Genomic DNA, 27,218 nt, shown 5'->3' on the forward strand with positions numbered 1-27,218 from the left:
ATCAGGCCTTCAGTATGGGTTATGTAAAAAATGTTGGTATTGTTAAAGAAGGTGAGAAAGCATCTTTAGGATCCACACAGTGAAGCTGATCCTACAGACACACCTTATTTGAACGTAATCCCTTTTTATAGGAACCATATGTAACAGCAGTATTCTTCCCTATAAATAGGTTCTGAAGCGCTGATTGTTTCCGTTTATGTGCAAATGGTTTTTGAGCCTTGAACAAAATACATTTTCCAAAGTCATTTCACGTTTCATAGCAATCAAGTTGTCAATAATCCCCAGTAGGCAGACCTGTGTGGAACAAACATTAGAGAAGGGAAAAGCATTTGAAATAACTTGTGTTAGGCGGGGTTCTCCCAACAAAAAATAAAAGAAGGGACCAATGGAGGTAAAACACTTAAAGTAAATATCACTATTGATTTGGTCTCAGTAGTTTGAGCAGTTGGTGTAGGCTGAATTCTCATAACAAGTGTGTGTCATGGCTATCAAAAGGAGCAGCTATGAATATTTTCAACTTCTTGTTACTTTTGGTGGAGTGCACAGGAAAGGCACATGGCGATTTCAGTAGCTTGTGCTATCTGCTATTTTATGTGAAATCACACTTTCAATTAGCTAAGACATTGGTTGCAAAGATCAGCTTAATTTACTGCAAACTCCTTACATTATAAATTTTAGAAATATATATAATAAAGAATTCACAGAAATTATTCCAGAGGTTTTCCAAGCCGAACTCTAGAGAACTTTTGAAATACATAGACAGGAGGCAGTCTCGTACCTCAGAAGGATTTGTGTCTATCGGATCCTGAGATTTACACAGCCCTGTCATGATTGAGTAATCATTGAGAATTGTGTTACCATTGTAGCTAAATTAAAATGTTCCAATCTCATTGCTCTTGAAGAATCAGATTCTTTAACACTTGTCAATTTATTAATAAAACAAAATGTATCCAATGTGGGTTTAAATGTATACTGTTTTAGGAATTTATTAAACTAAGGCTTTATATTTCTTAAAAATAAGGTGTGATTATAATTTATTAAGGAGCGTAAAAGTCCATCGTTTATTGGTCTTTTGGACTATTACCCGCTCTCCTATAAATACCCCACCCCTGCATTAATTGTATTTTTTATATCTCCCTGATTTTAACTTTAAAACACCTTAAACTTTTGATTTTCTTGAACCATAATCTTCAATGAAGAGTAAATAAGATTTTAAAAAAGGTAAATTGTATGGGACAAAAAAAAGCCTTTCACTGGCTAAGTATCAATTGAAAATAGACAACTAAAGATTATAAACTTATGAAATGTTTGTGTATGTAAATACATTAAAACAAAAAAAAAAAACCTGTTCAAACCTGAAGTGAGTTTTCCCCCCACCTGTTCAATGCCCCCCATACTCACCTAAGGAAAGTTTACCTTTTGTACATTGTCTATCAATGCATTAGATAAGACCCCTAAACAATCCTAAAACTCTGAAGTCAGTGCCACCATCTTTTTTTCTTCCCGGATGAAGCTTTATGGCATATTGCAGGGCATGTGTGTTAATTTTAACTGTACCCCCTTCTTACAGCTTTCATGAATGAAAGCTATGATGGGGTCTAAATTGAATTTAAACATTTTATTTTAAACAGTTATTAGTAAGTTCAGGTATACATTAAAACTCCAAATTTGTTATCATTTACTATGCATATGTAAACACTCTACAACATTCTAATTTACCCGGCTAACAGTTGTCCTATTAACCTCTTTTATAGTACTTGCTCATATCAAACACATTCAATGTACTGCTTTTTTGTACAGGCAGTTATGCAGATGAATAAAAGATGGAGCATTCAGTCCCGCATTTTATTTATAGGGACCATTCTATAAATACAGTACCTTTGCATACCTAAAATAATTTATTTTGTGCTAGTGAACTGATAGCTATTCAGCTGTAAAATTTTCATACCAAATTATTTAATGGATGTTTTACATCATAGCAGACAACCTCTAAAATGACATACAACAAAAACATACCAAGTATCCATCATTAAAGACACCTGTAGTCATAGGCAAAACATTTTTTATTAGTACCAAGATAATAAAAAAAAACACTTATGGTGATCACCCCCCATGCACTTTTTCTTTGCATATGAAGAAAAGGACAAAGTTCATTACTGGCAATCAGTACAGCTAAGCTGAACGTCTAGTGGGGCAAAAATTAAAGTGACCTCAATTCAGTGAAACGGTATTGTTGTTTTTACGCCCCCTATAGCCTTGGTCAATCACTGTTGATTCACAAAACACTCAGGAAATGTCCGAAGGAAAAAAGACACATCAGTAAATGAGAGCGAGCCAGAAATACAGTGGAGCTGTGCTTATCACCAAGCAATTATTTATTTGTTTTGTTAGTGGCTGGAGTTAGACAAGACATATTCTCTTTTATAGATATTTCATACTTCCAACTTATAACTCATTACCATGTTTATGGTTCTCTAAGAATGTTCTCTCATGTAATCTGTTCAATCTATTAAATCCAGTAAGAACTTTGAATATGAAATCAACGTTTTGTTCTTTCCATGGGAGATGAGTAAATAATTGTGCAGGTCTTAACACATTCCTTTATAAGTATGTCATTCTTTACACATTGTAAAATCATTACTGTTATCAGCTGCCCTTAGCAAATATGTACTGTATGTGTGTATTGTATATAAGACATTAATATTTATATTCAGCTAAGTGTTAACATCTGGTTCTTTATTAAACTGTGAATACCTGACTTATATGTAAAAAAAGATTCGGGAAGTTGGTGTTAACATTTAGCTGACCATAGCCATATATTCATATAAAGTAAGCCATTATTTTGGGGAGATCTATCTTTTCTCTAAATGACAACTGTATATTTAAACATCTAGCAACTTTTTTTTCCTTTAACAATTTATTATTTAATGTCAAAGAACTGTTTCCCTTCTCCTTACAGCAAAGCTAGCTCATGTATTAAAAGTTCACAGCGTGTAGAAGTGAATGGGACACTAAAGCTTTGAGGTAAAAAGACCGCTAGATGCTCTCTAATAACTTTATTATGCAGAAACAGTTCTTCTGTGTCCCTCTCTTTTTGTTAGAGGGGTCTGACTATTGATAGTCACTCAGCATGGTTATAATCCAATGAGACTGCTTCCTTAACTACTACACGAATATACTGTGTTTAAAATGTTGGTATGCTGGACCCCTGAAGAAGGTAGTATACCAGAAAATGTGTTGGTCTGTTTTTTATGATTTAAACATGTATACACATTTGTGTGTGTGGGTTGAGTTGGAAGTTGGATCCAAGAACTGCTCTGCTCTGCCACAGGTATGTATATTAGTGTACAGAGAATTCAATGACCACCGCCCAGTTTTTCACATTACCAACGCACTGCCCTTGAGGAGCTTAAACCGCCAACCCCAGGGGATACTGATTAGTCCCATAAACCTTAATAGAGGGGGGGAGGATGGAAATCTCATCGTGGTCACCCCACCTCTGATCTCACTTCGTTTCTTCCCAAACCTATAAAGCCTTAAAACCCCAACCCTTCTCTTCCGTTGACCAGTCCTAAACTTTACCTCTGTCTGACCTCCCCTTTTACTCTTTTAACCCTCACACACCTGCTTGACTTTCCCGTCCCATCATGTGGGCCTTACTCCCAGCTCCTTCCCCTCAACAGCTCCAATTCCACCTATCTCAATGACAACTAAAGGCATTCTCACTTGTGTTACCTTTTTATATCTACAAAACCTTTTGGTGTGTCTCCTAAACTAGTTTATAATATTTGACTTACCTGGATAGGGAGCTAAGCCCCCTAATTGTCCACCATACCTTCCAATAAGTATCTTAGTAGCCAATAAATGAAGAGGGGCATTGCAGTTGGCAGGGCTAAATCCTAAAGTCAGAGCTAAAGGGGCTCTAATAGCATTGTGTTTGGGTGGTGCACATTCAGGACGGGTTCCTAAATAATAAACACAATAGCAGGCATCTGATAAGCCCTTTCATGCAAATTGTGCTCCACTCAATTCAAAATTGTGTGATTGGCACCTTAGGCAGCTTAGACCTGGGCACATGTTTAAACAACTTGAATATGAACAGTTGAGCCTGAAGCAAAACACTGCAGTCAACTTTGGATCTGAAATAGTCCCATGGTGTCCATGATCTGTTAACTGTAAAAAGTTTAGAATGAGATGTTCATTTTAAGGCCACATGGTGCATATCATATTCAGAAAGAGAAGTGAGCACATATATTTAGCCAAATAAAAGCAAAATTAAAACTAAGTATTTGGTGTTTTGATCATGTCATACATCTCACCAGTACCTTTTAGCAATGCATTGCTTTATTCTTCACTCCAATAAATCTTCTTCCAATAAAATCTCAGCCAAGGCCACAAAGCACTTATAATTACTCCCAAGCACTTGTAATTACTCAATTCTAAACTCTAATGTCCGTGTATTGTTAGCATTGCTCTTACTGGACGCTTTGCTGGCTTAGCTTAGACCTGTCACACTGAATTGCGTCTCAGAATTTGATAAGGGGGACACAGGTCGTGTTTTGTAATAGGCTGCCTGACTTTTTTTTTTCTTCGTACAAGTCACACAATATACAGTATATAAAACTAGAAGGCAGTAATGGAACAATGCTGTGTGCATTCCATTTATCACAAGGAACAACTTCTGGATTTTCAGATTGTTTGTTGTTAAGATGAGTATTTGATGTATACTTTTAATTTAGCTTTACTCCAAACTTGCCCAATTACTATGCACCCCCTGACGAAACAATGAAATATAAGTATTGGCAATGTCAGAATATAATAACAGACTGTTTAATTATGGCAGAGATAAGTACACATAACAAACAACATTCAGATGTGGCTGTTGCTCAGAATTGTATTTGACACTCTGAGTGTGCTGTTATTATTTGTCCTGCCTAAGCAAACAGACTAATGGCTGCCGAAGAAGGTGTCTGGGGATGCATGTCAAACACTAGGTGTATCATTCATTCAGACTGGTGTTGGGGTGGAAAAGTCACTGGTTAGGGGGATGGGTGCAGTGACCTTGTTCTCTCAACATTCTGTCTTTACACTGAAAGGAACAGATGAGTTCCTGAATTATTCACCACTCTGAAAGCTTATAATTGTTAACAGTGGTGGCAGCAGGAGCATATAGAGACAGTGTTGTTAAGTTCTTTTTTTCATGAAAATGTCTGATCTTGTAAATCATCAAAAGTACGCTTTACAGGACTACCTTTCACAATTTACCTATTTTTTTTTTTACTTGAAATAAACATTCTTCACCTCTGTTTCATTTTTGATTCAAACACAGAAATAGTAAAGTTATAAAAAGAAGATCTCTCTTCTTAGCAATGTTTTTGCAATAATATAAATCCATATGTGTGATTGGCTGTGTCATCAATGTTCTCTTCTTAATTTGTTTATATTCTTTATTTGATTGTAATATTGATTAATGGTAACATCTGGGGACCATGCCGTATAGATAAAAAGTGTCTGCCTCTTGTTCTGTCATTATAGTTTTGTTCCAATACTATATATTCTTATGTTTACAGATGAGAGCTTGTGCTTGTTCAATTGTTTCGTCAGTTCTACTTTTTAGTTTCCATGATCAGGCAGGTTACTATTGCAGAAAAGGAACAGGTGATGTCCCTTGAGCAATGATGTGTCCTACCTGCCTGATCGCTCTTGGTTTCGGTGCATCAGCTTTGGTTGGCAGGTATTCCCGGCAATCCCAGCTTCTCTTGTGTATGCTGGAATGAATGAAATCCTGTGCAAGCGTTACGTCATCCTGGTATGACCAATCAAGATTACAGAAGAGCGTCTGACAAAAGAAGGAAGATGGTGGCACTCTGTATTAAAATGCAGATAGAGTTGCATGAATTTAGTTCTGCTTTAACTTTAATCTAGCAAGACACTAGTTATCCATATTATCCATCAGAACTGTGCTGCTATATCATATATATACACCACTGTTATATCTGAAGTGGATTCCTCCCATTTTATGACATTATTTGAGATATTCTTTTTTTGCTTGACAACTCTTCTTATTCAACTTGAGCAGGAGGAAACCTAAAGCAGAACATAATCCTGAAAAAAAAACACTTACCTTTACAGGTGGAAAGCCATTGATGCCTCCGTAATCCTGGTTAAACTACTTTAAAATTTTTGAATTTCAACAGGACATCTAGAATGCATTATATATTGTGGTTTATAATACATAATGATGAGCCCTGATGAGCTTACAATCGGAGGAGGGGGAGGTATAATATTACATAATAGTCTGAATTTCTGAGCATTCTCCACATTATTTTGGCAAGAAATGAAAATATATATATATATATATATATATATATATATATATACATACAGTATATATTTATACACTAACACTTGAGACATAGATGACAGGAAACACCTAAAAGGAGGTAACAACCTGTTAACATTGTATCCAGAAACTTTGGCTAGAGGTAACAAAATGTATATATGGCCTTTTTCATATGACCGCTTAACATATTTTTTGTATATACCTTTTAACCCAGCATGTCTCCTAATTCTCTGGGCCTTGTATGGAGTTTGTGCTTCTGCCCAGAGAACTTATCATTTTAACCAAAAGCAGACTGTAGTGTTACTGAAATGCCATGCATTCATAAGTACGGAACACTCCAATCCAGAAATGTAACATTACCTAATAAAGTTTTATTTACAAATCTTTTTCCATCTAGAATTGATTTCTCCTGTTTGATTCTAGATGTGTACATGCCAAGTGGTATTTGTATAGATTGTCTTATAAAAACAGCTTTTGTGTGTTGTCTGTGACAGCTAAAATGAACTTCAAGGCAAAGTAATACGTTCATGAGTGCAGATAAAAGAAAAAAAATCCAAGTTAATATTTCTCAGACGGGACATATTAGAACAAAGGGGCTTCTGTTCAGCCAATTGACTTTTTTCAGGGAGTAATCTTTGTTGGAGTCAGTTACAATTTGTGTAACAAAGTGAAGCCTTCAGAACGGTGATTGCACCCCCTCTTTTTAGAGTGTATCCAGCTCTCTTACACATCTTTAAGAACTATTTCAAGATAACTCATCTGTTTACAGGATCCTGAATGACACAAATCCTTGTAGTATAAGGTTATCATGTTTTAAAGTATCACAGTACAGCCTGAAACATCTGTTCTGTGGTAACCCTTTCAATAGCTGGGGATACCCTGTTATTTCATAAAATAATCGATACAATAAACACCAACTAAACATAGCATTTATGTACAGTATTCTTTAGCCTCCTATAATTCCAGAAAACTAGTGTCTCACCCATGTCCTTATAGATTGTGTGTAAATTGATTATTAAACCTGAAATAGGAAATATTGGTGTAATCCTCATGACGGTGTGGTGTTGCGAGGGCATACAATTCACCAGAGAGTCTGGCAGAAAAAGGAATCCTTTGACAGGTTAAACAGCTCACATATATTCCTTAAAACTATGTGCTTATCTGTCTGCCTGGAGATCAGCCTAAAACATATATGTGACCCACATTGCAGCAAATACGGTTGAAATTGAATAACACAGGTCACATCTGTATAATTCAAGCCATGTTAAAAATGCATTGCTGACACAGACATATTAAAAATGGAGAGAACCCCCAGAGGAATATAGTTCTGTGTCAGACTTAGCAGTGCAAAAACATTTTCACTCATTACACAATAATTTATATTTTTTATATTTCTAGGATTGTATCTCTGGTATTACTTTCTAGACCTGACTTACTAAGGTTATAAACTTGTTAACATATATCATACTTACGTTCTCTCAGTCCTTTGCACGGCTGTAGGGGTGCCTTAATCTGATTTACTAAATGCAGGCCTGATGTGCAAAAAGACCAACACATGTCCATCTAAGGACTACATATTCACTAAGGTCATACTTTATAATTCTAATGCATTGCACCTGAATTATTTTAGCTCTCCAAGAATGGAAAAAGTAGACTATCATGGATGAATGGGTAATTGCTTCTACTTCCACATCACCTTACCTCCCTGAAGCTGGAGTGCAGGAACTTTAGTAATGTAGAAAACATGTATATATGTATTAGCCTCAAATTGTAATCCTAGATAATTCCTAGAAATGCTATCTTTTACAATGGGTAGAAATATACTAGGGCAGACTCTCCAGGTTATTGCAAAGCCATCTTCTGCTCAGTATTCTACAATTACCTACCTGGAGAGACGGTGGTGTCCTCCTTGTCTAGACAATGCATATAGAAGAGGGTGAAATGTGAGTAAAACCCTAACTTTATCTTTTCCAGGTATGTTTTTAACTTACATATAGTAAGTAATGTGGCCATTTGGGTTAGTAAAATGGAAGGTCCTCTTTAATTGTGTGGTCATTTGCCAAACACAACAGACTCTGGCCTTCCTGTTTTACTATATCACCTGGGTGGAAACGTCATATCTATGGATTCATCGAGCCAGTCCTTTGCACATTAGTGCCTAGGAGAATTCATATGGATCCACCCTCCAAACTCATTTCAATATCCGCTGGATATTTTTAAACAAGTTCCCTGTGCGTGCAAAGTCTGATGTGTTGCATAGATTTTTTTTTAGCAAAGTTGATGCCACCAGGCCGTGATATAGACAGGCCAGTGAAACTTAGTATGACATTTTATAGTTTTATAGCATGAATGAGTATGGGTGAAAAATATAAAATACTAAATAGTATTTTAATTCTTATATGAAAATATCATAGATAATATATTCATTAATATTAAATATGAATACATTAGATGTATACCATTCTCTAGACAAATATGATATAGTGATATAGTAGAGCAGGGGTGTCAAACTCTGGCCCACGGGCCAAATCTGGCCCTCAAGGTCCTTTTTTTTTGCCCCTCCCCCCAAAGAATTCTGAAAATGAACTACATCTGGCCTGCCCACCTGGGTTACCACGTCACATCATCATTTTCAATGCATGCAATACATAGACATTATTCCTGTACATCCATCATGTGACACAAAGCCTAGACAATGATCACATGGTGCCTGACTACCAGGGGCATTGTGTTTGTTTCAATCCATTGGAGACTGCATAGTGTAATATTAAGTGTCAGACAAACTTGTGATGTGAGAGGATGAACAACACACAGCCTGCATTAATAGATAGAAATTAGTCTTTTCAACCCTAAACTGTGTGTAGAGTGTTTTTTCTTGTTAGTTATGGATGAAGTAGTAAACTTCCTCAATTTTTTCAATAAATTTCAAGTTTGGCGCCTGACTTGGTTCATGTTTTTAATTTTGGCCCTCTGTGTATTTGAGTTTGACACCCCTGTAGTAGGTAACCGAGTATTTGTATATATATATAAATAGTAGTCCAGTTTACCTGCATACAGCACTGCAGGAAACATTTGAAATAATTATCCATGATCTTGGTAAAATCACGACAAGGTGAAACATATTATTGTTTTAGATAACACCTTCCGCTGATTGGAAATATAAAAAAGAAAAATTCACAAGGTTAAAGTACATTGCAATCTCTTTATGACTTTATGCATGTGGTCTGTTGTTGAGTTAATTGCAGATCCCATGAATACATTTTAGGGTTCTTTCCAGGATGGTCAGTTTTGGGGCTGCATGGAAAAGGTGTAAATGTCCCTAAAACATTACCTGGTGGGAATCTTCCAGGTCCATGTAATTCAGCAGGAGTATTTGATTCCCACCACAGAGTGTTTGAGGGAGTGTCAGACTCCCTGTTTTATAAATAGAAAACATGTGCCAATCTACGTTTATTCTCTTTATTTATAAATGTTTTATGGGATATTGCTAATTTTTAACATATCTGAACAGCCAAACATAGACGTTAATTTAAATTAATTTTATTTAAATATATATTTTTTTTTACCTTCTATCCAAAACTCACATATTTTCCCATTGTAAATGTATAAAATGTGAGTACAATTTTTTTACACATTTTCTAAATTAAATGCAAATAGAAAAATGTGCAAATTGTGGGTAAAAAATGGTTAGACATTTATAAATAGACTTCCCTATTTATTAGTTCAATATATCACTTTTACCAGTAGACATTATTTTGAATACAAATGTAATGGTAACCTGTTCAAAGATGCTAAAAAATTAGCACTTTTAATAGGGTATACCTACTACACCACATCACTTTATACATGGAAACTGTTTTGTAAGCCAGAGCATTCTTTAATTAGTCTATACAGCCATTAGTTTTACTCAGTTCTGCCAGATGGAATAACCAGCCTGATAATCTGACTTCTCTCTTCTAAAATAAAGCAATAAATCGTGGTCCTCACTAACTTTAGCTTGAATGGACAGTGACTGGCCAACAGCAGCCTGTCCCTCTTCAGCATACCTGGTTGGTACTAACCTTCCCCTTTCTGGTTTTCTTTTCAAAATAGATATTTAATAGATATTTAATATTAAAGAATACATAAAAACCTCTGTTCCCACGAAAATGAAAATCAAACCACTCTTTAAAAGAGGATTGGTAACTTCTACCTGTCTGGTGGGCAGTGGCACTTCTTTGTAGATCCTCGATTTGGCAATAATTAGCCTAGACGTGCCTTGTAGCTATCCAACTGGCTCAGCCCACAGATGTGCCCATTTGAAAATTTTGCCCTAGGAAAATGTAGAGTTTTGATGATTAAACCAAACAAGTGGATGATGCAAAAGACAGAAATAATTACATATAAAGATGGTGACTATGAAACCATACCTTCTCCATTTGGTTGCCCACCAGAAACAATTTGGCCACAGCAGTAGTTGCAACCTACAAAGGAATTTCAGACTCTATGTTGGAGAACAATACCATCAGTAAACAAGACAGCATTTGACATCAAATTAAATAATAATAAAAAATGACAATGAGCTAATATTCATCACTGTCCTATCTAAATGAAAGAGGAGGGGGTCACCTTTGAATTGTGTTTTAAAGTATTTGTTGATGTAAGCTGAGCTTTAGGCAGCTGTTTCTCCTGCTGAGAACCATTTAGCGGTAAAATAGGGCTCAAGGCTGAGATAAGTGCTTTTTAAGCAAGTTTTACAGTGATTTATTTTCTGTTAATTGGACGTGATTGTTATCACAGCTATCATCAGTCAAATTATATCATAAGAACATTTAGCTGTTGCCATCAAAAGTATAGAAGCTGTGAAATGAATATCCTCCGGTCAGGACCACTTACAGATACATCAATTACTTCGATGTAGATATAAATAAGTTTCTCTGCAAACAATCACAAATCAATTAAAGCATCTTTCTTGAGACTTTGTTTCCAGCAGTTTACTCTTGCCAGACCATTGTTTTTCTTCCCTGTTTGCATAATGAGAATGCAGATGAAAGTCTGGAAGTTACATTAATGCCAAGATTTATGTCTAAGAAGCTGTTTGCATTTCATGAAAGTGCCCTGTCGCCCCTGAATTTATATTGGTTGGGGATGTTTAAGTAGCTTCATGCCTTTTTAAATGATTGTGATTATTTGATCTTTTCAAGTAAATGAATGGAGCTATATTTTCCATAAAGTTTTCAATACATGAGCTCCATATATCGTATTTGTATAGTCTTATAGTTTTCCATAAAGTGGCAAGGCGTCACTGGAAACAGTTACCCTATTTATTTAAAAGCATTCATTTCAGTACCTACTTTTCATACTAAGTGAGGGTCATATCATATTGCAGCTTTTTTATCATTTTCATTTAAAATTGTTGCTTTTTCTTTTAAGAAATATGTTACATTATAGCATAGGACCCCTCCAATACACTCTCAGACGATCAGTTTTTTTTTAAAAGGTGCTGCAAGTAGCATCTTGTACAGTGTTATTCATACTAATAGCTCTGCACATAAAGCAAGTAATAAGCTCCAAAGAAAAGGACAAAAAAACACACTACTTAAAAGCTATTGAAAGTTTTCACTAGCATTTGAAGTAAGCCTAATACAAACTTGGGTAATTTACAGATACAAAGGTGGAATTTTCAACTGGTGGCAGCTGAATCATATGTAGTTCACAACCTAATGCCAGTACCAAGGCTTGAGTTTTTGTCCCTAACATAGACTAGGGCAGTGTTTCCTAACCAGGGGTTAGAGGTTCCTTGAGCAATGAGCAGTTTGTGCCTCCCAGGTCAGTAACAGGTAGGTAACACCAAAGATCTTTTTGGCTACCTGTAAACATTACATTCTTACCAATGGTCAATGTAAGATGCTTTCTTCCAGCTGAACATCATTCGTATATACTGTGAATATAGTAAACTTAGTAGGGGTTCCCTGAAAAGCTGCTGTATTAAGGTGTTCCCCTATGATAAAAAGGTTGAGAAACACTGATCTAGGGCCTTTGAGGGATAGTTAGTGGCTATGGGCTCTGTAAAGCACTGTTTAATATGTTGGGGCTACATAAATTGTGGCAAAAAGTAAATTAAGATGTAAAATAGTCTTGTCCTGCCTCGTCCTGTAGCTTTTTCAAGTCTCTGTATTGGACCTGTAAAGGAATAACCTACCCTAATGATCACTAGCGCGGCTCAACATGCTGTAAATAACACCAGGTTCAACTCATTTGGAAAATGTATTCTATATGAGTTGAATGATTCTATATTTATTCAGATGTGTAGCAACAGAGGAAAGATCAGCCTTCAGAGTGTTGCCACCAGAAGTTCAAGCTACTGCAAAGCTTTGATGTAAAACACAGCAAACACAAAGAGACCATTTTCATAGGAATCCAATCATACAGAAATAACTTTTGGGTTTACTGAGGCTTTAAATGTAAAACTTTATTTTCTCCATGGTTCTTTGCATGCTTTTAAAGGTGACCAGGGAGCATGAGCAGATGATTTTATTTTCTGTTACTATGGTGCAAAAAAAATGCAGTGACTAGTGTAAGTATGACCTTGACAATGGGATGAACTTGATCCATGATCTGCAAAACAGGATTTATTGGGATTCTATGCCAACTGAAGGTGACTGTACTATTACAATAAACAGCTTGGCTACCTGAAAAGGATCCCATTATCGCTTTGGGCACAGTGGACACTTTACCAGTCAGCACAATAATCTCAGAACGTAACGAATAAGAAATACTTAATGTAATTTGAATGATCCTACTGTCCGTCATTGCTGTGCCTTATTATTAGCATTAACTAGTGTATGTGATTTCAGGGAAAGAAAATCATGGTTCAATTTATGTAAGAGTATGATGCAGCTTATGTGGAAACCTCACATGACTCATTTTGGTGGACTTCTTGACAAAGTGGATGAAATCCATTTGTTGATTTCCGTGTTGATGTCCTGTTCTGTTTGTGTCATGTTTCTTTCTCTCTTATCCTGTCTTCAGGCAAGACCTTTCTGCCCCTCTCGCAAACACAAAACACATCTCATCTGTATGATGCAAGTCCCTTGCCTCCAGGGTTTAAGGCAAGACAGCTGGCATTTCATATGATGCGCTCTACTGACCTTGACAAGCCACCAAAGCTCCCTGAGGACACTGATGTGCTATATATTGCACATGGGGAAGTGTTCCCTTGATTTCAGGTGTCCAATAAGCAATTCATGAATTTTTACTGCAAGATAGATGCCTGTTTTGTACCTTTAATGCAGTTACTGTTTGAAACAGTCCCAAACTTTCCTTTACTTTTGCAGTATAATCAAATGTGATTCGGATGCTGCACACGTATAGTGTTGGGTCCATTTATCACATGTATCCCTTAACAAAGACCATCTTTCAATCTGTTTCTTTAGTGGCTTTATTAAACACTTTTTTAAAGCAACAAAACAAAGAGCAAATCAAACAACAACAAATCAAGAATAAACTTTTAGTAAGTTGCTGATTTATCCCTGGCTGGATCTGGTTTACATTAGGGCTTTTTGTATTGTATTTCAGGAGTCACTAAGGCTAAGTTTAGAGTAGCAGTATTTTATTGTGGCATTTAGTGCCTCTGGGCACCTACTATCAAACACTAGGCATCCGGGAGCGATATAACAGGCATTTGAAAAAACCTAGTAGTGTGGTCCCTTCACTTTTTTTTAATGCTTGCAAGCAGTACCAATTTAAGTCTATAGAGGTGGTGAAGGTAGCAAATTATTCCTGAATGTGGCATGAAGCATCCAGAAAACTGATACCTCCTACCACCTCTCCAATGTAAGATGAGGATAAAGATAATGAATAGACCTATTCGGTTCAATGATAAACATTTTTTGCAAGAGGAATAACCACTTGCAAAAACCACTGTTCTGAACTTAGCTTAAATAATAAATTTGCAAGTTAGGTTATGGAAAACAAAAAAGATTTTCAAGGGAGCTGTGAAAAAAAGATTTGATTAAAAGATGTTTCAGGTAAAGGGTTCTTTGATGTCAAAATGGCATTTACATCAACAGATTGCGATTTCATTTTTACTTGTTGTAGAGTGCTTTGTAGATGATCATGTAAAGTCATTTGGTGTACCATGAACATGAAATGTTCGTAAACGTGTCATTCTTTTAGATCTAAATTCAGAGATGAAGTAATTTTGTCCAAAATATGATAAAGTTACCATGCTGTTATCACAATACCATTAGTAATCTCCACACATTCTGCCCTGTTTGTCATTGGCTGTATCTTTGCACATTTCTGAATATATAATATAACCACTTTTGCACATAAAATGTGATAGTTTACATTAATGTAACTTGTCTCTACAGCTGGAATTCTCCAGTAGCAGAATTTCAGGCTAAACAAGTGTAACAATTGATATTTAGTTACAGGATAGAAAGTCAGCAGATTGGGGGAAAATATTGGTCCCAAATTTATTATAACATTTTCCATCACTGTGTTTAAAGAGAAAGTTAACTCAAAACTACACGCAGCATAAAAAATCCCGTTGCCTTCAATCCCGCAGAGCAGTCGATCTATCTGAAGGTTTCTTTCATCGGGTCCCGGGTTGTCCCGGTATCCATCTTCAGGCTGTTGTACCAGGCGCTGCCATCTTCTCCTCTTCTTTTGGGTTCTTCTTCCTACATGCGTGAGATCAGGTGACATAAGGTGGGAAAAAAAGTTTTTTGCCTTTTGATAAAAGGGCTCCATCTGCACATGCCCTAGATGAGTGATGTAGGTATCCTGGGAGGCTCAGCGCTCCTAATCATTCTTGATCGTCTAGCCGATCGAGAATTAAGGAGGCGGTGCTGCACCCTTTCTTTTTTTTTTAAAGGGTGTTGCACTTAAAAAAAAACACAAACAAACAATTTTTACTTTAAATAAAAGGGTTGTCTACCTTTTTATATAAAGTGAAAATTCTGAGTTTAGGTAGGCTTTAAATAAATCCCTTTTTTTACATGTCTATTACATGTCTGAAACTTAACTTTAAACTATCTTCAATGAGATGCACAGAAAATACATATAAAAGGATAACACAGTACCTAAAAGCATTAGTTTCTAGAGTTTGGATCCAAAATTTGGTGTTGCAAAATGGACATCTTTTTACTGGAATCGGGTCTTTGACCATCTTGATTGGTCAGGCTGGGATGCCATAACTCCTGCACTGCCACAAAGGACTTCATTTAGTACTGGAAGCCATGGATAAAACCAGGATGTGCCAGGTATCCCAGCGTCCTACACTTAGCTACCCATGAATAGCTTTTTGTGATAACGATTAGGCAGGTGAGTATGTTGTATTGCAGTGGGGACATAGCATGTCGCTTTCTGAAAAGAAGACATGCCTGATCACTAATTTTCAAACCAGAACTTTAGTTCCTCAAAAAAACAGCCAATTTGTTTAGGCCCCTACATAGGAGGTAGACATAATCAGCGCCCACAATATCAAATAATAATATTGTGTTAGTACTTTTTTTGTGTTGGTTCTAGACTGAATGTATTGTTTGCCCCCCACTTAGCTAAATGCTACATTTGTATATTATAATTCAAGAGTACAACTTGCATACAAGATATGAAGGGAACAGTAAATCTGGATTATGAACATATGTAAAATGTTTGAATATGTGTGTCACATACTGGTAAATGTTAGCATATATAAAAAGACCATTCTCCTGCAATTCAGAGACATCCATTGTGCAGCAAATAATGAGATACGGCCCTTACGAATTCACAATTTAGTGTGTATTGGGCCCAAAAAAACACATTTTAAACAGTAAACATATAACACAATGTTTCAATTTTTATTTTATTTTTCTCCTTGGAACTATATAATTGCTTTATCTTTGCATACTTGTTTTCCAATGCTATATGAGTTCAGCTGTTGGTTCAAGGAAACCTTTGGAGGAAGTTGTTTGTAAAAGAATACCATTTCAAACTATTAACTGGAATGTGCAGAAAAGCCTTAATACTAATCCCATTTAATGAAGGAATGTGTGTGGCGTAAACAGAACAAGAAGACACTAGTGTCATAGTTTTTATTCACACCTGTCACAGTAAAAGCTTGTTGATTGTATCAACCTACCAGACAAGCAGTGGATGTGGTATGAGCAGCTACCAGGTGATGGTTTTTATTGAGTAGAGCTTTTATTTATGTGAAACTTAAAGCAGCGTTAACATAAATCTTCAGAGTCCCAGCAATTGGCGTGACTAGGCAGTGAGCCTTTATACCCTAATTCAGAATTCCATCTGAAGGTAGAAATCTCCCCATTTACAAGGCCCCGAAATTCTTCAATAAAAATCTCTCATAATTTTTCTGCAGTCCGAATATGTCACTGGACCTTCTTTTGGTAGTATCATTTCTCCTTAACTGAAGGATGGTGACTTAATTACTTGAGCATGCCACTCAGCCCTGGAGTACTCAAGCCCAACCTGTATGATGATAGGCCTCCAGGAAGGTAAGTTAGCACTAGGTTGAAAAGACATTGTCATTTTTCCCTAAAAGGACCAAATGGTGCCCGACAGAGGGAAAAGCAGGGGATCTGGAGCTTGGAGAGGGCAAGTGCAGCATGCTACATTTTTCTTTAATACAAGAGGGGTACAAAAAGAAAAAGAAACTAAACTGCAGTTTCACTGACTATACATGTTTACATTTTACTGAACTATCTTCAGGAAATGTAAGCAGCAATTTCCTTTTTATTACCTTAATCCACCACTATTTGACATGCCAGGTTCTAAAACTTTTATCTTTACTGCAGAGGAATGCCTGGAAGAAATGGAAACTTTTAATGATTGTCCTGCGGTGCATTTAAGGTTCTAGAATGCTGCCCAGCCTAATCACATCATGGGGCAATCAGTCCACATGGGCACCAACGGCAGTGCTTTATGACTGCATTAGACAAGCAACCAGTGCAGGACCAGACTCAAATGCTCAGTTTAGGTCCTAGTGGCTCATGGCATAGAGAAAGCTGGGTTAAAGCATTCCCCAACATTTGGTAAAGAAGGTCAATCAAAAAAAGAAATCTTGCCCCTATATATGTATCTGCAGTCATTTGCTGCTGTATGACTGATTTTCCTTTTTACCCTCAAACCAAGGTCACCATTCAGCACAAGTATCCTTACACAGACTTGTATTGAAGGAGGGTGTTTGTGTAACCAGATCAGTGTAAATTACTAAGAGCAGTGTTTAATGTTATTTGAACTGTATTATCATATTTGAATACTATGCACAACTGTTGTAGCAGGAAAGCTATTAGCATAATGTATTTATCTGATTGCATATGTACTTTGTGACTTAATTTGGACTTTGAATTCCAGCAAAGTTTTGAATGTGTTATATAGAGCAGGGAAGGATTGCAACCTCATACTGGCCAACATATTTGTTCACTCTGGAGTTTTCTTGTGCAGTGATACTTCCTGTCCTAATGGCCATCTAAGTGTCTTCATGATTGTTGTTACTCCTAAAATGCCTGTCTACATGAATGTTGTGTCTCCCCATTGGGAACAGTAACATGAACATAGCACAAGTGGAATAAAAAAGGTTTCGGAAAGTTTAGAATATTTTTCTATCCAACAGACCACCAATCACTAAAAAAGGACTGAGTGGAAACTTGACAAGAGCTTTGTCACCAATACAAATTTCAATTAACTTCTAAGGTTCTATTCTCTTTTAAAATCCAGCAACAAAGGTTTTGGCTATGATTTCCCTTCAAATGTGTTGGTGAAGGTAGCGGTGAAATAGGGATTTGCATTGGAGAATATGCCCCTGATCTTAAAACAATTAAAAGTCAGCTAAAAGCTGTTTCATGTTGTTGTTATTTTTTGTTGCCAACAACTGGGTTCATGCACTCTGTCCAGATTTACATTACATATTTAATGTGACACTGTAGCGTCTGTATTTCCTTGTGGATCAGGTCAAAAGTTTAAGTCCACGTCACGGAAAATATATTTTTAGTTTTCCAAAATCTTCGCACAGGTAACTCCTTGTGGCTTCATGGTAAAATCAAGCCGCACCCAAGTGTGCGAGAAGGTTTACACCCTTTAATAAAGTATTGAATTATTTATTATATGATCTTTGTTCAATAAACACTTGTTTATTTGATGCTTTTTGTCTTTCTTGCCAGGTGAAAAGTCCCAAAACTCATAAGAGGACAGCCACAAAGTCAGGATTTAAGGTAGGGAGATCTTACTGTCCAAACCATTATCTGACCTACGGCACTACCTATAGATTAAACTGAGCTTTAGGCAGATGAAGAGACATATCAATGTAGTATTTCTTAATAAGGAATTTATTTACATTTTGAATGGTATGTAATGTTTAAATGTGAGTTGGTTTCAGCTACTTGCAATTCCCTATACTTGGCAATCATACAGGAAGAGGGAAGGGTACAACTATTGGCTATTCAGGTACACGGCATAGAAACGTGCTGGCACTGTTAATGTCATCCTTCTGTTCATTCCTCCAAAAAAAAAATGAATGAATAGAAGGATGACATACACAGTGTATAGTTACACTTTCCCTGTCCATTCAGCAGGCTGCGGTTGGAGCAAGGACATCATTGTATTTTTAGTTACAATTGGAGTCATCCTTTTAGTAAATGTTAGAACAGCTTTGACATATCAATGAAATACAAATCCTTTCACAAGTAAAATGATTCCTTGTATAAATGTTACCTGCATGTTTAGCTGTTTGAGAAAAGTTCTGGTTTAAAATAACAATTTTGGATGAATTTCTTTTGTTGCTGACAGTGATTGTTAATAGAGAACATACACACTAATTGTACATTTAATTGTGTGAAACATGTCTAGAAAATGAGTTCAGTGCACTTGGGAACTTACCTTGTTTGCCACTGAAGTACATATAGCCCACTGGGTTCCCTAGAGAAATGCTGCCTGCCAGAAGATGATTGTTCTAGTGTAAGGGTAATGGTCAGCATGTGGCCACTTTCAATTCATTATTTTTACATATACACCACTGTGACATTCAAGAGGTTAATGTGCAGCTTGTGCAGTCACATGGTGAATTTAGGAAGTAAGGCGTTTGTAGAAATGTTATGGTTAGTGAACAGAGGGATTATCTTAAAGATAATTATGCCATCAAAGCACTAATAATGCCTCCGCTGTAAAATGCATGATGTGCGGTCATTTTTTGGAGTAGACTCCTGCTTAGATCTGCAACTTTTAAAATTACTTCCCATGTCTATTATGTTGGAAGTGCACTTTTCATTCTTTTAGTATTTTCTTAAGGAAAAAGTTCTTACCACAAGCCTGCAACAGAGCCTACAAAAACATATTTCTAGAATAGAAATCATGGGCATATTGTTTATTAGAATTCTATATAGGAGGAAATACTATTGAGGGAGTGTTTTTAATAAAATGATGCAAATGAAAACTATTTTTACTCACAGCTATCACATTTTAGGTTTTATCAGTTTATTGTAGTCTGATATAGAAAGATCATCCCTGAGTGCTATGGCTTACTGCACCTTACGATTTTATTTTGTTAATTCAAAATTATAATGATTTGATTAGAGTTCTTCTTCTATTTATATTAAGGATTATCCAACAACAAAGCAGTGCACATTTTTTTCTATAAGGAAACCTGTGCATTCATAGCATCAAACAAATTTTGCTGACAGTCATCACTAGCACATGTAAGATATAGCTTACTGTACTACTTTTATTCAATGCACACGTGCGAAGCATTCTTCAAAAATCATTGTACTGCAGATATGCCAATCAGGGGTAGCAAATATTTGATTTAATAATCCTTATGTTCATAATGCTGAATCTGTGTTTTTTTACAAAGATTGTGACTTGAGTCTTAATCTTATTAATTCATTTTTTTATTACAAAATAGCATGCCTTTTCTAAAACTACTGATTTGGGGCTCTGGTCATTTAGACTGGTAATATTATTGCAAAAGGGCATCAAATATGTGGTTGGAGAGTGTTAAAAAGGAATTCCTGACTTTGCACAGAAGATTTCTGACACAACAATTAGTCCCAACGTTTGGATTGTAAATATAACCTACCTATTACAACACTAATACTTAACTTGTGATTGTAAATAATGAAAGTTGGTCACATTCACCCCACTCTTCTATAGCGTCAGGTGCTGTTGTTATCTGACTCTTCCAGTTGTGTTGGATAGTTTTGTCTCGGATGTGTGTTTTGTTTCCCCCCACTGCAACACTACAGGACCGAGTAGAGATGCAGCACCACAGGGCAAGCTATCGGACACATGCAGAATTGTCAGATACTAGTAGTGCCCCTAGCTCTGCATGATGGGGAAGAATGGACTTGACGCACATTAACAGTAAATGGAAACCTTTGTAGGAAGAAAACATCTTAAACTATCTTTAAAAAGAATGTTCTGTCATGATATGAGAACTCCTCTTCAGAGGTGTGAAGCTGTCATTTGTAAAATTTTCTTACTATTTCACACTGAATTATCTGTTAATAACTGGTTATTAAAGTTTGTGATGGACACTTTGATAAGAAATGTCACCATGTCAAACTGGCATGACATCCTGAAAATCATCCTTTCCCCGCTTGTATGGCTAACAGTCATTAATACCTCCTAATGCTTATAGACCTGCCTGTTTAATTCCACAAAATGTCTTTTATTTTATCCCAGAAAGATAATGCAGTGCAGTGGCAGGTGCTATGGATGTCAAATAGCATCTCTTATTTTGCAGTTAAAAGTGATTAAGTGTAATATCGATCACCTTGTATGCTCCTTTCAAGAAAACGAGGATTTTCTAATAATAAACAAAGAAAAAAGAGATCCTACTAAAATAAAAGTAACCCAACCTTTGCCTTTTTAATCCATCATATAAATGGTCTGTAATTGCAATGTTTCAATGTGATTTAATCTTACCGTTTGAATTAAACATAGAAAGAGGAGATGGAAAACACCTGACAAAAAGAAAAATCTATTTGTTCTGGAATTAGGGGTAATAACTTTTAAACACAGCAGTTTTACAGAGAAAACACAAATAAACCATGATGGTGTCAGAACCATTAGAAGCATTTTGCAAGAATGTAGTATAGTCAGAAAAACTTCTTATTGTACCTGCCAGGGCTGTGGTAAATGGGCCCAGGGCCAAGATCACTCTAATGGGTTCCTGCCACCTCTGTAAAACAGAGTTGAATATTAAAGCATCATATGACACTTATGAGTGTGCTTTACCACATAAATTATATGCATTTATTGCAATGTGCATGCATTATGGAAGCATGTCTATTCGTTTTTAATGGGCACCCCACTGAGCATCCATGCATCAATCAATAAGCATTTTCCTCAATGAATGCAACATATACAACAGTAAAAACTTGCAATGCTCTCAAAGTAAAAAAGAATAGTACAGTAGACATATAGGTGTAGTTGGCCCCTAAACTATTTCTCCTATCCATAAATCAGTAATGGTGGGCATATTCAACCAGTTGATCCAGTTCAAGAATTAATAGGGTGATGACATTCCCTGACCATTAGTAGTAGATATTTTCTATCTGGTTAGGAAATCCCTTTTTTGAAGAGAGAAAAAAGGGAGAAGAGGTTTTGATTACAAATTTTGTATTAGGTCATTTGAGTTGCATATTGGATCTCAATGGATGTTCAAATGCAGATGTTTCTTCATCCATCATTTTTGGTTAAACACCTGCTTGTTTAATAATAATAATGTAATGAGATTTTTGTTTTAAGAAGGAACAAACACAGCTGTGATAAGATGTTAGGTAAATCACTAAATCACTAAAAGCAGCACTGATCAGCTAAGGGGTGAATGTTTTTTTTTAACTTGACTACAGACTTTTCAGGTCAGAATTAACTTTACTATTCTCCTTAAGGGGAAGAATCACTTTGCACCCTAACACCACAAGACTGGGAAATTTCCTCTTTACAAACCTCACATTCAAAGATGCATTACCTGTATTCCAAATGCCTGTTTTCTTTCTGATGAAAGCGACTCATAGCTTTAATTTGAAAGTGGATTTTTAATTTTAGCAATGCAATGCCCAGTAATATGCTAGTGAAATGAGAAATAAAAGATTAATCAGCAGAGGTATCATCCAGACTTGGGAACACATGGACAAGTGTATCCTTGTCGGCATAATAAAAGATCAGGACCATGTTTTTCAACCAGGGTTCCTTGGAAGTGATCAATTTGTGTCCCTGTGGTCAGTTTTTAGATACCAATAATCTTTTTGGTAAGGGTGGCAGCCTTCCCACTGACCAGCAATGTAAGAGGCATTCTTCCCACTGAATCCTGCCAATGTACAGTAAGCTGTGAATATAGTAAATATAGCAGGAGTTCCCCAAAGACCTGAAAGTTATTTTATGGGGTTCCCCCATGTTAAAATGGTCAAGAAACACTGGATTGTATAAGGCCTTTGGGTGTTATTGACTTCTTACCCACTCTCAGGAATAAAGTTTAAAGCAACACAAAACCCACTGCTGGTACATTGTGGCCCCGCAATGCAACTGGAGGTTTAACCAAAGGTCCCAAAAAGATAGAAAAAGAAGTCCATTCATTAATTATATTTATAGGAGTGAGAAAAAAGAAAATGTTCTAAATATCTGTTCTTCCCTGTGTGTTTCTACTGGGGCCCATAAGGGGAGATGTAGGATAGCATTGGGTCTGTTGAAGAACGCTGACATAACTAGTCTTATCTAACAGGTAAGGTCTGGGCTGGGTACATTTATCCTAAGGATCAATAATAAAAAGATATTTTGAGATGATGGCACTGAGTATAACAATGTTATCATTAGGTCACCTAGCATAACTCGACACATGCTGAGGATATTATATATTTCTGCTTTCCATTCAGTTCAGCCATCAGTGTCTGGATGAAGGTATTATTTGAGTAACAACTTACACTTGTGACCCTAAGATGTAATGTTACCAAAAGTGAAGAGCTGTAAAGGACCCTAATGATAAAAGATATTGTGACATGGCAAAAGGAGTCGTCTTTGAGGGAAGGTATATTTCTCCACATTTCCTCTCCTATGGGAGAGGTTAACCAGCAACATGTCTGCTGTGATTTCAGACCTGGGTTTGCATGTCACTCAGAGGTGTTCTGATCCAGGCCAGAGTTTGGTTCTGGCTGGCCTTTAATTACTGCACAGCTGAGAGGGAAGAGTAAGATGTTGCCTGTATGAGCCATCGTGGGCCACATGTGAGTATAGGTTTCTGGAACGTTTTGAGTGGACTTGGCCGCGTTTATCCCTCCAACTGGTAAAGAGGAATCTGCCAACTGTGTAGTTAGTGCCTGACTGGCTAGGATTTACTTTTGTTTGTTTGTTTGTTTTATATGATGCAACCTTTTAATAAAACTGACTGCGGGTCAGTCTGATCTACTGTCTCCAGTGTGCTTCATCGACCTCTCCTTCAGTCTGAGAGTAGCTCTTACCCCAGAAGAGGCGATCACACAAGGGTGGTATATCGCAATGTATGGAGATTTTCCACAATAAACCATGTTTTTTAGTAAGCCCCACCAGTCTTTGCAGCACCAAGGTGTGGTATACTTTCATTAGCCCATAGAAATTTGCCATGAAAAGAGTAATTGGTTGTGTCTGGCTCTAGACCAAAGGTTTTAAATCCACTACCAATGTACAAAATGGATAATAAATGTATGAAGTATTCCTATGAATTTCTGCCTATATTTTTGTACAACCAGTGTCTGTAACACATCACAGAGTGATTCCTGGACCCATTTAAATATATGTGAATGCACTGCATACAATGCAAAAACATCAGAGGGGTAAAAAACTTGCACCTGTACATCTATCTTTCCTATCTGTAGGAATGACAGCGTACTGTGTGTTACAACCTCTAAGACTTACAAAATAAAAATAACACATATAAAAAGTGTAAATTGCGTTATACCATCAGTACACATCCCTAATATTGGGAATTAATTAAGCTCATTAGTCAGCCTTTTATTTGGGAGTTGATTGGGTATTTGATGTAAGTGCAGGTTTATCGGAACAGTGTTAAAATGTTTGAATTCCTTTATAACAACCTTGCTCTTTCCATTTGTCAATTTTTGTTTTCGTCTACTGTCCAGTGGTTGAACACAAAGCACTGCTGTGTCTGTTTAGTTAATAATAATCAGAAGTGATTGTAATTTTATTATATTTAGAAGTAACAAAATGTGCACTAGACCTCTAGGTGTGAGAGCTTGTGGATACTTGAATATTTTGTAGTACTGTATGATTTAGCTAATTCTCTATATTGAATTCTACGCTGGCTACTCTGTTTAGAGATATTTAAATGTGCAATGAGCTAAATCACCTTATTAAACAATATTCTATAAAACCACACTCATTTTGGTCCAATGTACCTCTTTTAGAACATGCATAGAGGCTTCACGCAGAGCAGCAAGCACAAGGGTAGCTAATGTGTATAGTAGTAATTTGGAAACTGATTACATGATTTAGGAGCCCATAAAAGTGATCATTCTAGGTTACATTCACAAATTCATGAAGAACCAATATAATTTATATGTAACCAGCATGAGCTTTACCTATAGAAGGAAACTAATTACGAGGTTTCTCATTAGACCATTGCACAGAGTTTCTTGGATCATCCATAATAGACGTAGCAAGGCTGAGTGATTAGTCCCAAAACTACAGGTGGCATGGTCTGTATCATCATGTTCACATCATTGGACAGTCAGTAGACACTCCACTGCTATATTAATTATTTACCATCGTATATTTCTTAGTTTTCTCATTAGGGGTCCACTTACATGTTACTAGCAAAGAGAAAAAAAAAGTTTTCTGCTTTGATTTTAATAGCTTTCCTCTTTAGTTTGTTTGTAAGCCGAAGGAGCAGGAAGTGAGCAGATGTTATTAGAAGTTTTTAGCACAGTTGGAGGTGAAATCATACTCTGTAGGTTGATGAAGTTGAAGCACGAAAATAACTGTTTATGTTTTGTTTGGGCATTTCTTCTGCCTTTGGAAAAATGCCAGTTTCTTTTATATGCTTTTTTGTTTTAAAGTTCAGTTCATTTATTGTTTATTTATCCAACTGCTTTTCAGGTTTTCACATGACTGTGGCATGCAAGAGCCTTTCCTATATAAACCTTAAACACCCCCACCCATACCTTTCCCATTAAAACCAAATTCCAGGTATGGTGAAAATGGCGTTGCGGACGTTTATTTATTTACAAACTTCTTTAACATAAATAAACAGTTATATCTTTAAATACCAACCTTAAAAACAACATGCACTGTTTCATCACAATAATAACATTACCAACCAAAGAAAAAACACACTCCCCAGGTGGCAAATCCTCACCCTTCCTTAACCCACATAAACCAATAACCCCCGGGATCTGCGTTTGATACACCCAACTGCTCCCAGGCGCCACTCTACAGCCTCAGGAACTTTATCAATTACGCATACCTCCCGCCATTAACCTTATCACCAACATTATTACACCAACTTGGAGACCCCATACCACAGATGGCTCCCCACACCCATTACAATGTACCATACGTTTTTACCAACACCTTTCCCCTGGAGGACCTCACACCGCCAACACCACCTCCATTAAACCACCAATCAACAAGGGTGGGTCGGCGGGAATCTCACACAATTCTTTGTAAAACTGTCTGCCCTTTTTCCCCCTTACTCTTTTATGTCCTTTTTTTCCCCACCTATTGTTTTATTTATTAACCAATCAATAACACTTGACCATTAACCTCCCTATCACACCATCTCCTAAACTTTTTGGCCTTCCCCCCACAGTCATGTTGGCCCCTTGCCTGGCTTCCCTCTCGCAGGCTCATGGGCCTCCCTTTAACTATTGTTTCTTCTGAGGTCCATAAACTGTATAGCCACATTTTCAAACCTTTTGAGTTTGGCAGCATAATAATTTTGGTACAGTTGGTTTATTGGCACAGGAGAACTTATTTGCCAATACTGGGCAGGGCAAGCCCTCTGATATGCATGCTTGACCAGACCCCCTTTTTCAAATTTTTTTCAAGTTTCAGTGTTGTACTGCTTGTTGTACCTCAGGATGACTCTTTAGTTGCAATAATTACAATGTTTTATTAGAAAAGATAACCTTTGTTTTAGGGGTCAGGATAAGACCAGGGTTAAAAAAATGCAATATATATATCATTCTAAAAGATCCACCAATCCAATTTTTTTTTCCTAATATTATCACCTAGTCACCCTACTGGTACCACTTTGCTTGCCCTTTGGTGATTTAATTAGCTTAGCATTCCTTAAATTAGGTGGCTGCATTGTAGTGTTTTTCCTTCTTTTTTCACTTGGTGATCTTACAAGTAACACTCGTGTCTTTGACTGACCATATTCAATCTGTGTACTGTATCTTTGGAGGAGTAATTTAACTGTTACCTTAGGCTTCTCTTCTGATTTGAACTAAAACCACACCTTCCTCATTTGTCAATACCATAGAGAGTATGTGTTTTGTAGTCCATAGAGTGAACTGACAAGGCTGATATTATATTTTTTTCAGTGCACAGGAAGTTAAAAGGAAAGTTCATCTATGTTATTATACATCAGTTTATTAATATGCAAAGTTCCCTTCCATGCACCTGCTGTATGATAGGAAAATGCAGCCTGTTCCATTTATCTATGAGTTGTGGTTCTCTTGAATCCAATCATTTTGAAAAGTCTGTTTAACACAACACAACACATGTTGCAGTGGTAATGGTCCATTAAGCTGACCCCGAGTTCTTCTCGTATCAAGTGTATAAGTGTCAGAGAGTAAAGAGAAGGTAAGTAAAGTATAAGACCAGTATAAGCATCTACAGGAGTGTATATTATAATGTAGAACCTGTAGCTTTTTACCTGCATTAAAAGATTTTACAGGAATTA

The 27,218-nt window shown here is 36.5% G+C and overlaps 1 protein-coding gene across 12 annotated transcripts in view; it reads left to right on the plus strand.

The window, feature by feature from the left end:
• The window catches only part of TENM3 (teneurin transmembrane protein 3), a 699,726-nt gene that overhangs the window by 130,088 nt on the left and 542,420 nt on the right, over nt 1-27,218 (plus strand). For 11 of the 12 annotated variants that reach the window (XM_072406090.1, XM_072406089.1, XM_072406092.1 and 8 more), the window contains exon 3: nt 18,487-18,537. The exons of the other annotated variant lie outside the window; for it this stretch is intronic. The gene's annotated coding sequence lies outside the window, so the exon portion shown is untranslated. The remainder of the gene's footprint in view (nt 1-18,486; nt 18,538-27,218) is intronic. 12 annotated transcript variants of the gene reach the window in all.

Source organism: Pyxicephalus adspersus, chromosome 3 (assembly GCF_032062135.1).
Source record: "Pyxicephalus adspersus chromosome 3, UCB_Pads_2.0, whole genome shotgun sequence".
In the NCBI taxonomy this organism is placed as follows: Eukaryota; Metazoa; Chordata; class Amphibia; order Anura; family Pyxicephalidae; genus Pyxicephalus; species Pyxicephalus adspersus.